This window comes from Gallus gallus, chromosome Z, assembly GCF_016699485.2.
Source record: "Gallus gallus isolate bGalGal1 chromosome Z, bGalGal1.mat.broiler.GRCg7b, whole genome shotgun sequence".
Classification (NCBI taxonomy): Eukaryota; Metazoa; Chordata; class Aves; order Galliformes; family Phasianidae; genus Gallus; species Gallus gallus.
The window spans coordinates 10445549-10458393 of NC_052572.1; the positions used below are offsets into that span (position 1 = coordinate 10445549).

At 39.9% G+C, this 12845-nt stretch overlaps 2 long non-coding RNA genes across 2 annotated transcripts in view; one reads left to right on the forward strand and one right to left on the reverse strand.

The window, feature by feature from the left end:
- Positions 1-9183, forward strand: part of LOC121108605 — a 50318-nt gene extending 41135 nt beyond the window's left edge. Inside the window, exons 3-4 of the long non-coding RNA XR_005843244.2 lie at positions 7452-7640; positions 8219-9183. This is a non-coding gene — a long non-coding RNA (uncharacterized LOC121108605). The remainder of the gene's footprint in view (positions 1-7451; positions 7641-8218) is intronic.
- Positions 1640-5365, reverse strand: LOC121108606. The gene is made up of 2 exons (XR_005843245.2): positions 4953-5365; positions 1640-4587 (listed from the first exon to the last, which is right to left on the reverse strand). It is a non-coding gene; the product is annotated as an uncharacterized LOC121108606 (long non-coding RNA).
- Positions 9184-12845: the final 3662 nt, after the last annotated feature.

Consider the following 12845-nt stretch of genomic DNA (forward strand, 5'->3'; position numbering starts at 1 on the left):
TGGCCTGGGCAAGAGGAAGCCCAGCATGCAAGCTCACTCTCGGGCCCTGCTTTATTTAGCAATACAGTGTCAGCATCAGTCCTCTTAAAGCAAAAATTGCCGAAGGGAATATTACTGTACGTGAAAAAATCTGTCAGCAAGTGAATTGCAACATTTCTTTGTTGGCAGTCAGTCATAAGAGTTCAACATGGGGTACAGATGATTCTTGCTGTTGCGTTTATGTTTATTAACAGCAGAGGCTTAGCTGATGAAAGGAGAAGTCTCATCTATCCCACTGTCTTCATGTGGTGCCTGTCCCAGAAGGCCTGAAATTTTTAGTATGAATTTTCTTCCCATTTCCTGTTAGGTTAGGGCCAGTGCTTTGTGTTCCTGGGTCTCCTCTAGAAAGAAACTGCATTTCTTGTTCGAGAGCTCTGTATTTTTCTAGTCTCATGTGAATAAAACCACAGCAGAAGCATAGAGCTGGATAAGCATGAACATAATCAGAAATCAGTCTTCATTAGCAAGATCATAGAATCATGAATGATTTGGATTGGAAGGGATCTTTAACATCACCTAGTTCCAACCTCTTGCTATAGGCAGGGACACCTCCTTCTAAACCAGGTTGCTCAAAGAACCATCTGTTTCAGTGTCTCACTCTGATCCAAAGAGCATTTAATTCATTTGCATTTTTTACACATTGCTGTATAAATGCAAGAAGTATAATTTTCATCTGACCCAGATATGATATTACTCCTGCTATCATCATTTAGCAAGGTGTTCATTTGCATGTTAAAAGACAGTCAGTTGAAAAACATAATGCTATAACCAGATGCTGATGCATTTCAGTCTAAGCATCTCCTTGTTACTTTTGGCATGAAAATTATTCCAAGAGCTGGGATGGAGGCAGGGAGATGAAGCATCTTCCTTTGCATGATAGTTAGTCCCTGACCGCAGTGCTCTCTGATAACGAGGGATGATTCAGAGATGGTATCAGATCACCACTATTGGTAGAACTTCTTCACAGTGCCAATACAAACAATGCTGGAAAACTGCTAAAATCAACAGGATCTTGCTTTCATACTGAAAGCAAATGCTTGTCAAAAGTCCAAGTCTGATAGCGCTGGAATTGAAACGTGCTTACCCACAACCAAATGAGCCAGTGGAGGTCAGGCATCTTGCAGCTCCAAGGGGCTCTGTATATTAAAGATTGGTTGTTCCTCCTATAGTCTCAGTGATGCCCTGAGGTGTTACTTGCTTTCTGTGGTCCTGAGATAAGGACAATGACTGCAAACTGAAGATGAACAAAGTCATGTGGCAGTCACTGCCGTGTCACCAGACTACAAAATGTGAAAAAAAAAAGTGCTTATCCCAAGCTCCCGTGTGAAGATCCATGTGGGCAGATTCCACAGTACCACCACTGGTCAGAGTGTTTTTTCATCAAGCATAAAACCCCCTTTCATTTGAAAGTGTGGATGCCTTATGCCTCCTATGAAGGCTAGCACTGGCTAGTATGAAGGTCAGGGAAATACAGGACACTTCTCAGAAAAAGAGTGAATGCAGGACTATGCTTCTGAGTCTGTTTCTAAGCGGTTGTAAGGAATCAACAGTGATGTTTGTTTATCTCTGTAGTTATACAGTAAAATTTGCAGACTGCAGGTAGAAATAGTAATGCTTAATTATTTATTTGCGTCAGCCCTCAGATATCAAGTACATTCAGTCACAGTTCACTTCTTCCCTCAGTCTAGGTACTGATGAGTCTAAATTCATGTTTCAAGAGATGCTGAGAAAGATCTCTGTATCCACAGTTGGCTGGAACTCTAAACTGAAAATTCATTTCTTCATCTTCATAGAGTGACTTTATTTGTTTAATCTTATTGCCAGGGACTGGCTAGTCTTAGCAAGACCTGTAAAACATAACCACACTTCTCTAGGATCCTGGAAAAACTAAATAGCCAGATCCAGGCACTTAAAAACACGTGATTTCTTCCTTACTAGCAAGAAATGAGTTTAAATAAGCTGTTTGTTTTAGCACTGTTTTGGGGGTTAGGGAAGTGTAGAAGAAAGAGAAATAGAATAGCAAATGCAGCTGGCAAACGTTAATGAAAGATTACTACAACAACAGTACAGCACTGGCTCTGTCTGTGCCTAGGTGTGATTGGGGACCATGATCTATGACACTGCACAACCAAGACTGATGTGGCACAGTCAAACTCTTGTTTGAATCTCCTGGTAGGAGCAAAAATTATTCATTCTCAGTCAGCATCAAAGAGATGGTGAGGGCTCTATTTTCACTTCCTTCCCCCTGTTCAAATCATGTCAATACTGAATCCCCAAGAGGAAGATTTGTTTTTCATCCAGTGATGCAAAACATCTTACTAGAAGAGATTCATGCTGGTTGTTAACACTCCCATTATCAGAAAGAGTCAGGAAGATTCCTCCCTTAAGGATACAGAGCTATTCTCATCCTCTAAAGTAAGGTTTGCAAAAATTGACTGAAATGGAGAGAAGCAAAGTCTGGACTGTTGTACCTAATCAGACTTCAAATAAGAAGCTGACAGTACATGTATTAGACAGCTATTACCAGTCACTGTTCAGAAGTAAATAATGCCATTACATCAGAGTGTCAGGGTTAGTGTGCTCCCACTCCCTGCTGTCACTTTAAGGAGGAGCTGTCAGTATCAAATGAGGTTTTATTGAAAGGCAGCAGGGTTGTAATTGCAAAAAGTTTGAGACAAACACATCAGTGGAAAACAATTTCAGACTAACAGACACCTGATGATCTTTAGACCTGACAAGCAGCAGAAAGGATCCGGTGTAGTGTAGGGTTTAACTACAGCTACTTTCTTTGATAAGAGCGGAACATCAGCATTAAAACCCCATACCAGCAGTCCTGGGGTAAATACCATAGGGAGGATCAGAAAAAGCAGAATGAGACCAGTGGGATGCTGCATCCTGGGAACCCACCACTACCCTGTCCTTATTGCAAGGGAAGGAGCAAGTTTGAGCCCCAAATTCTCACCATCCATTACTGTATAGAGGACTAGGTGGTAGAAGATACCCAAAGGACCAACTTTTCTTGACAAGTTAGTTCACAGAATTTATATTTTAATGTTTAAAATCTTCTTTTATGACTATATGAATAGAAGAAGCGAGAAACTGTGACTTTGAGGAGTCCTGGCATGCTGGATGGGATTGGCTGTTGCATTATGCTGAACTCATGCTGAGCAGTACACTGCCATATTTCAGAACATGCAGGTTTCTCTAGGACTCCTTGGCTCTGGCTGGGGACAGCAGAACTTCCCATCAGACAAAACTTGTAAACTTCCTGATTTTTGTATGGTTTTAAACTGATTTTTGTCTAAGTAAATCAGCATAAGCATTATTACATTTCTTGTACCCCTAAGGTTCACATTCTCTTGCAAAATAGAAAACATGGTTTGAGGCTTCTCATTATCAAGCCTTCAGTAGGAAACAGTGCAAATGATTACATGAGATCAGACAAACCTACCAGCTAGATGATAACCAGACAGCAGAATGAGGTCATTGTCTCATGCATAAAGTGCAGGGAATGTTTTTGTGATCAGATGATCCTAAAATTAATATGGAATAGTGGAGGCTGGAAAGAAAATAGCAACTGCTTTGAAAAAAATGATATATCTGTGTACAACTGCATGGCTTTCTGAGCACTGTGGGCTATCCATCTATTGCTTATCCCTGGCCAAAGAGGCAAGGATAAAACTCAACTATAGAATGGCCTTACTTATGGCCTTAGATAACCTGTGGACATTGCAAAAGAGAGAGTGCATGTCTGGAAGTGACATATATAAGGATTTTCGGATGCTAGCCGTTCATCCTCAGAAAAGTGTCTGCATTCTAGTGTCATTTGATGCAGCCTCTCCTGGGACATCTCTTGCAGAAAGAATTTCTTTTTCATGGCATCATGCCAGCAAATTTTTTGGAAAAGAAATGTCTCATCTGTCGATCATTGCTGCCTCTGTCACAGTTTGTGATTTTTATGGAGCATCCTCATGGTATTCTGATGGAGCAGGAAACAGAACTGGCAGATTCTAGTGTCTAACAGCTCTGTAAACCCAGGCCATTGCTTTGCACTCTGCACCAATGCAGCTCTCATGGCAAGGGTACACAGATCCTTTCTTCTGGTGGAGTTATCTCATGATTCCATCAGTGTCACAGAGCTTGCAAAAGAGACACTTGGATGAATATTCATTTATGTTTCATTAGGAAAGGCAAAAGGTTCCTGTGTGAGGGCTGGCTGCAAACCAGGCCTTGAAGCCTTGAGTCTCTAGAAGAGTTGAGACTTCCCATCTTCAGATACTGGAGAAAACATCAATTTGCTTCCTGAAACATCTGCTGAAAGGTAGTCTGTGGTTTGCAGGGGAAGCAAGGAGGTCAAGAACAATGCCAGCAATTTTTTGGTGAGTGCAGAGCCATGACAGCAATTTTAGGCACCTGAGGAATCCTGCACATCTGTTCTGGCTTCTTGTACATGATGTGAGAAGTGTCCATGCTCCAGTGCTTTCTGTGACAGTGGCTCACCTTGCTTACATCTATTCATAAAGAACACTTTTTTAAGTGCAGTGTCGACTGAAAGATAGAGAAAGAAAAAGTGATGCAGTGATGAATTTTGTATTACAGTGGCTGAGCTCATGGGTTTTTATCCTCTTGAAAGGTATCGGTTCAAATGTATCTCAAAGGTGAGTGGCAGATTTCTTCATCTGCCTGAAATATTATTCTGGAGATGGAAGAAGAGTTTTCTAAGCTTCCATATTTTAAGTTAAGTATTTAGAAGAAAAAGCAGTGCTGATTTTGAAAACCCTACACAAGTTCAATTCTGTGCATTTCACTATTCTATTCACACAGAATATTGTTATAAGCAAAGTAAATTAATATGAAAGCAAGTGTGCTGTCTGCTTAGAATAGAGACTCAACTGAGCAATGATAGAGCTTACCTTGTTTTGAGGATCTGTTTCTGATTTAGTGGCAAAACTCCCACTCATTTCAGCACTGTAGTGCCAACTGCAGAGACAAAAGAATAACAAAAACCTCTCACAAAACAATAGATGTATGATGCTGAGAAACATCAGGACACTCATGTGGTCACTCAGTGAATGGAACAAAAACAGCAAATGAAAGCTTGACCTTTCAGGAAAAAAGGAGTCTGTTTGGAAATGGATGTATTCAGCAAAAGATATCACACTGAACAGGAGAAAGCTCTGCATTAGGCAAGAAAAACTGTCTGCTGAGTTTTATCAGGACACTGCCATTCGGAAAGCTGGACTTCGGAATTGAGTATGCAATGCTCACAACACTTCTTAGGAGATAGAATAGAACACACAAGGACTGAATGCTCTCATCATGCTCTAGGATGGACTTCCCTGTGACTTTGGGATCATGTCAGGTAGTGCCTGGGAAAAAAACATAGGAAGCCTGAGGAATGCAATGAGGTTTGTTTCTTTCTTCTGTCAAGGAAAGATTACTTCACCCTAGTTGTTTCTAAGGACTGTTAAGGTTTGTTTGTTGTCAAAGAGTTTCCTTTGTTCTGCATCTTAAACAACGCAAAACAAAGAGTGCTTGTGTCCTTTTGGGAGCCTATTCCCTTCTCAGTGAAAAGCAGTTGTGGGAGTTCAGTTTCTGCAGACTTCCTAAGTGGTTTAAAACAGACCCAAACATTATGGTCCTGGGTACACTTTGCCTTGTACTTCTTATAAAGGGGGAAGGTGTTATTATTGCAGACAACTTAAAAACATAACAAAACGTGTGCTCTGGTTTAATTTGAGAATGGAAAGCAAATGGTATTGTAAAGCTTAATGTTTATAGGAAAGAAGGCTTTTCCTTTTCAACTTTTTCTTAAGTCTGAAATTTGTAAGAGGAAGTTCAAAGAGGATATACACATTAGTTCCTATTTGGTTATTTTCCATATGTGAGGTCAGTAGATTTCAGCAGATTAGTCTGGGTTCCTGAACATCTGAAAAGTTTTGAAATTACCTTCCTGAGGTTTTGAAGTAGGGTAATATAGTTTGCAAAGAAAAAGATCAGTTTGAGCAGGCTTCGTGCACGGCCTGTTCACTAAGAATGTGAGAGTAGAGTGGTTTGAAATAGGAAATGCAGGAAATCAAAATAACGTACAGCATCTTCTAAAGCACATCCATTGTGGCAATGATTTAAAACTCATCAGGTTTTTTAATAACCAGCATACCTTTCAACAGCCTTGACACATTGCCTCCTTCTACCCTGCTGTTTATAGCAAGAAACCATTGGGGAGAGGCTGATTTACTTTTTCAAATCAATTTTCAGTGTAGTTAAGTAAAAGGACCATTTTAGTGAAATTCTGTTTTGTAAAAAAAAACAAACAGAAAAAATACATCTAAAACCAGCTAGATTGAAGTAGTTTTTGTTTCAAACACTTCTATACATTGTCATGTAAGTTTTCACTTCTACACAGTATTTCCTCTGAAAAGCAGCGGTAATTAATCTAATGTTCTGAGGTTGCAAAGCAGTTTCCTCAAAAAGACTTGGTTTGGTTTACTAGAATTGAGAACATTCACCATATGGTGTCAAATATGCTTTTCACTGGAGTTCACTGGAGTTTAAGTGAAGGGTCCTGACATAATGTTTATCTGAGTTTATCTCCAAATTCTAAAGATTTGGAATTGAAACACCATTTAACACAGAAGTACAGACAAAAGTGTGGTTATGGCAGCAACTCCTACTGCTCCTGGAGGTTTCCAAGAAAAGGTAGATGTGGCATGAAGGGGCATCGCTTAGTGGGCATGATGGGAATGGGTTGAAGGTTGGACTATACTGTCTCAGAAGTCTTTTCCAACTTAAACAATTCTATGACTCTCTGAAATGCACTTCAGATACATGGATATGGGGGAGATGTTCTCAGTGAAAACTTTTGGCTAATGTGTTAAATAATTCATGACAAAATAATTATCCTGAAAGGTTTTGGGGGTGCTAAGGCTGGAAAAAGTTTTAGGGATATGTTCTGTAAAGTAGGCTCTTCCCACTTTTGCAAATGAGTATGAATTTTTTTGGTCTGTCCAAAGAAAAGGTGAGATCTGAAATGTGCAAATTGGATTCAAAATAGCTTTGAGTCCTTAGCAGTGCCTGGATCTCTTCCAGGAAAAATAGGTTCTGAGTAGCCTCAGTTATAAGTAGTTGTAAATGAACATTATATTTATTACTTTACTTTAAAGCCTGTAAATCCCAATCTCTTCCTTTTGAATTTTTCACCTGCATGTTATTCTGTTCCTTCTGATGAATATTTGAAATACCTGGCACACAGTATACTTGTGTAGAGCACTGTATACTTTGTAAAAAAAAAAAAAAAAAAAAAAAGTACAATGCAATTAATATTGTATAGTCTTTTAATAAGATTCTTTGTTAATACATAAGAAAAGAAAAGGAAATTCAAAAATTCTTGCTTACCTTCCATTCTGATCCAGGAACAGCCCTACGATACACCTATTTGAAATCAGTGAGAATTTTTCTGGATCAGAGTTTAATTTTGACATCAGGAATGGTCTTAACCTCTGGCAAGCCAATTTTCTATGACCCCGGTGCAAGATTTCTGCCAGCACAGAAGTTCCAGGCGATGTTATTGCCTACAGAGAACATCTCAATTGAATCTACAGGTAAGTTATTACTAGGGGCAAGATTTGTCATTTATATGTCATTACTACAGAGGTTTATGAGCGGTTGCATGAAATACATACTTCAACATCATAATCATAAGAAATTTTACAAATAATTAATCTCAGGTTTTATTCCTCTTGTATCAATGATCGTATTACTGGTGTTGTGTGTGCACTTGCACACTGGTTGCATATGGACTCTAGATAATAAATTGTAATTTATCAACCACACCATACAATCCAAAAGTGCTATTTAAAAGCAGCTCAGCACCACAAAGTTGTGCTCACTTCTCACCACAGTGGGATGAGGGGGGGAAGTGGAAGCAAAATAGAACCTGAGGGCTGAGGAAAAAAAAACAAAAACAACTATTAACTAAGACAGAATGAGTGTTGGAAGCATTTTGATTTGAACAGTAGAAACAGCTCTCCTTGGCCTTCAGACAGCAATTCACAGCACCTATGGTAAGCCCTTTCTTTGTGAAATTTTGTGAAGTTCTTACTCCTTCTTAATGAGGAACCTTCTTGTTTCTAGGAAAATGGTGATGATCATTTTTCCCCTGTCCTCCTTTTGTCTTCAGCAAACTAGCAAAGGAAGTGTTAGATGACAAAAAGACCAAGGGTGCAGAGCAAACCGAAGCCTGGAGCAATGGAGTGGTGCTGCTTCCAGTGGCTGCAATGGACTTTGGATCAGGCCATGAAATCAACTCAGATAAAATCTCCAGGAGAGCACATGGTTTTGTCTTTGCTCAGGCAAAGTTTGAATTGGCTTCACTCACTGAGGGATTAGGCAGTTCGTTTTCCAATATATGTATTAGGAAACTTTACTTTGAGGTCAATGCAGAACACCTAAACCAAATAAATCAATTTCCAGGTGAGTGTAAAGGATATAAAAGTAATTCACTTCATATTTCTCAGATTCATCTATGCAAATGTCACAACCTTGGCCTAGACAGCAATCTGCCAGCCCAAGTACAAAGATATTTAAAAAAAAATGTTTTGCACCTCCCTACTTTGCATTCTCTTTCTAGTAGACAGCAGGGCTGCTGCATCTTTGTTGTCACTGGAAGAAATGGCACTGGGCTGCCAGACTTCATAGACTGGTTTCACTGATTCAGTTTAGTCAGTCCAACAGCTGTCTTCCAGCTCCACTCTCCTTACCAGCGTCAGTGCTCCCGTCACTTTAGGCTTCAAAGAAAGATAAAGATATCTTTTTTCTAAATAAGTTTTTGATTCCAGGGCATGACTGTGTACATAGGAGTCTGTCCAACTCAAAACAAGGTTCCACCTTGCATAGGATTGGCTCATCTGTATAAACTCAGGTGTCACTGAGGGAGAATAAAAGGAACCCTATGGAATATGTCTTGTGAGAAAAACACATTTCCCAGGGTAAAAGACTTTGAAAAAAGTGTTTGTTATTTTTCTCCATATCTTCCTCATAACCTCTAAAAAGAAAGGCAAATTCAGCAATGGTTATAAAATTTATAGTTCTCTGTGTTCTTAATAGCATATTGAAAAGAATAAAGTTACTGGACTAAGTTATTTAGATGAAAGCATTCCTGGACAGAGTAAGTAGAGAAGACGAACACTTGTTGCTGTGCACTTAGCTACATGCTACTCTAAAATGCTGCCTTGTTGTCCTTGGAACAGAGCCTGCAATACTGTTGATGTACAACCATTAAAAGAAGATCTGACATTTCTCTTTCCATAGAGTTCTGATGAATTGCAACAACTGGTCATAGTCTGAACATATTTTGAACCTTTTTCTTGAGGATAGATGAATGTATTCTAAAAGAAATTTATCAGTCCAGCTTCTCCTCTAGTGATAATAAATATTACATGACATTGTTTCTAAATGAAGGACTGGATGAAACCATAGAATCATAGAATCACAGAATCACCAAGGTTGGAAAAGACCCACAGGATCACCCAGTCCAAACATCCACCCATCACCAATAGTTCTCACTAAACCATGTCCCTCAGCACAATGTCCAAATGTTCCTCGAACACCTCCAGGTCGGTGACTCTACCAACTTCCTGAGCAGCCCATTCCAGCGCCTGACCACCCTTTCAGAGAAGTAGTACTTCCTAACATCCAGCCTGAACCTTCCCTGGTGCAGCTTGAAGCCATTCCCTCTGGTCCTATCACTAGTTACAGGAGATTAGAGGCCGTCCCCCAGCTCACTACAACCTCCCTTCAGGTAGTTATAGAGAGCAATGAGGTCTCCCCTGAGCCTCCTCTTCTCCAGACTGAACACTCCCAGCTCCTTCAGATGCTGCTCATAAGGCCTGTGCTCCAGACCCCTCACCAGCTTTGTTGCCCTCCCCTGGACACGCTCCAGGGCCTCGATGTCTTTCTTACAGTGAAGGGCCCCAAACTGGACACCTTACTCAGCTGCGGCCTCACCAGTGCTGAGTGCAGGGGGACAATTACTTCCCTGTTCCTGCTGGCAACACTGTTTCTGATGCAAGCCAGGATGCCATTGGCCCTCCTGGCTACCTGGGCACACTGCTGGCTCATGTTCAGTGCGGCATCAATCAGTAACCCCAGGTCCATTTCCTCTACACGGTCTAGCAGCCACTGCCCTTAGGAAGATACCTAGGAGGATTATGTCTGATTTAAATCTGGAGATTTCCTCTTGATGGAAGTGTAAAATGTTTGTGAACAACCAAGACAGAATTATCTCAAGAGAAAATCTTTTTTTTTTTTTTCCCACACTCCAATTGAAATTAAGATACTGTAATGTAGAGTTCAACTGTGATTATCAGTTATGTAGAGAGCAAAGGCTCCTTGTAAATCTACTTTTCCTATTGCTTTTGAAATGAAAGTAGTTTGCATGAAATCTAAATCCAGATAGATTATTATTTAGGGAAATTAGGCACTTTTTAAAGACTTCTGTTTTTTTTCTTGTCTGCATCTGCAAAGTGCATCAAAGCATTTCCTTCCTGTGCTTAACACAAATTGCTATTATTTTTAGGTATCATACAATTTTTAAACCCAATTATTACTTTAGTTTCAAACAGTTCTAATTATTTCACATAATTTTTAAAGGCTCTTTACATCCACTTTGTTATGAACATCTAAATCATATTTACATGATCTACCCACTCCGTGTGCAGACTACTTTCATCTAAAAAATCTTAAATTCTTCCCACTGGAAATTAAATATTATCTTTGATGTTATTTCTTTATAAGGTTTGTTTTTTTAAATATTTAACTACTGCATATGGTAATAATATAAGCCATCAATCACTTATCACAAATATTCATGGAAAATCTGATTCTGTGCTAAGCTGTGTTTTGTCAGCAACTTTGGTAAATGTTAAATTTTGTTTTCTTAACTGTAGCCAGGAAAATTAATGTCCACTTTAGAAACTCATTTGGAAGATTTGTTCCATGAACTCTTTTATTTTTTTTTACAAGTTTCGGACATTATAATTAGTTACTGATTAAACTCTGCTGTTCTACCCAAATAGACATTTGCTATTTCAGTCAGACCATGAAAGCACAATAAATTAATTTTAATTAAAATGCTAGCTTGACATCTCCAAGCACCTGAGGCAAGAATGCGGTATTATGCTATTGATCTGCCAATACAGATTTTAATTATTAGTTTTACATCTTCACATTCTCAGGAGGTGATACGCAAATAAACTAAGAGTTTATATAACTGTTCATGTTCATACTGTTTAGCACACATGTTAAGTTAATAATTTTACAGCTCTTTGTGAGACTGGAAATCTTTCCCTTGTATGATATCCTTAAGTACAGACAGGGATTCCCAAAGTCAGTGGAATGCTTTCAGGTATAAAATTTTTTGGTGGCTTGCCTAAGGGCAAATGTAAGGACTAGCTCCAGTCTGATAAATGCTGTAGCTTCAGTTTGAATGATCATCCTTTGACCAACTTTTAAGCAAATGTGATTGACTGTGCTTAATTTCTTTCTTAAGGATGCTGAATACTTCATTAAGAAGCTTGAAGAGAGTATTTTTATTCATTTTTCTCTGAAGTCAGGAAAGGTCTTTAAGGCAACAATAGCTTCTAGAGCCCATAGCACAGCTCCTGGGCTGCTGAAATCTTCTGAGGGCAAACAGTGTCCACCAGGGATTTGTCTGGGGTTTGATACTCTTTAATATCTTTATCAGTGACATAGATGGTGGGATTGAGTTAATCTTCAGCAAGTTTGCTGATGACACCAAGCTAAGGGGTGTGGTTGATACAGCAGAAGGAAGGGTTGCCATGCAGAGAGACCTTTATAAACTCAAAAGGTGGGTCCTTGTGAAACTAATGAGGTTCAAAAAAGCAAAGTGCAAGATTACCTTGAGTTGAGGTAATCACAAACATGTAGACGAACTGGAAGAAGAACTCACTGAGAGTAGCCCTGCTGAGAAGGACTTAGGGGTCCTGGTTAATAAAAAACTTAACATGAGCCAGCAGTGGGCGTTTGCTGCCAGCAACGCTAATGGTATCCTGGTTTCCATCAGAAGAGGGGTGGCCAGCAAGGTGAGGGAGGTAACCGCCCCCTCTATTCTGCCCTTGTGAGGCTCCATCTGGACTACTGTATCCAGGTCTGGGGCTCTCAACACAGGAAAGATGTGGAGCTCTTGGAGAGGGCCTAGAGAAAGGTTGCAGGGATGATCAAGGGGCTGTAGTACCTCTCCTATGAAGGCAGGCTGAAGGAACCTGTCTTGCTTATCCTGGAAAAAGGCTGAGGGAGCCCTCATTGAAGCCTTCTAATATGTAAGGGGGGTTTATAAACACAAGGGAAGTCAACTTTTTACATGGGTAGATAGTGACAGGACAAGAGGGAATGGTTTCAAACTAAAGAAAGGGAGATTTAGATTAGGTGTTAGAGGGGAGTGGTGAGATGCTGGAACAGGTTGCCCAGAGAGGCTGCGGATGCCCTGTCCCCGGATATGTTTAAGGTCAGGTTAGATGGGGCCCTGGGTAATCTGATCTAGTGCTCAATCTAGCAGCTGACAACTGTGCCTGTGGCAGGGAGGTTGGAACTTGATGATTCTTGTGGTCCCTTCCAACCAAGGCCATTCTATGATTCTTGCTTTTCTGTCTCTGTAATCTCTGTAGCTGAACAGGGCTATCAGTTCTTTCAGGGAAAATTCCCACTGTGACAATGGTGTTTTATCAGGATCTCTCTTCCCAGAAATCTCTGAAAAGATCTGGCTTTCCTGTTTTTGTACAACCAAAATT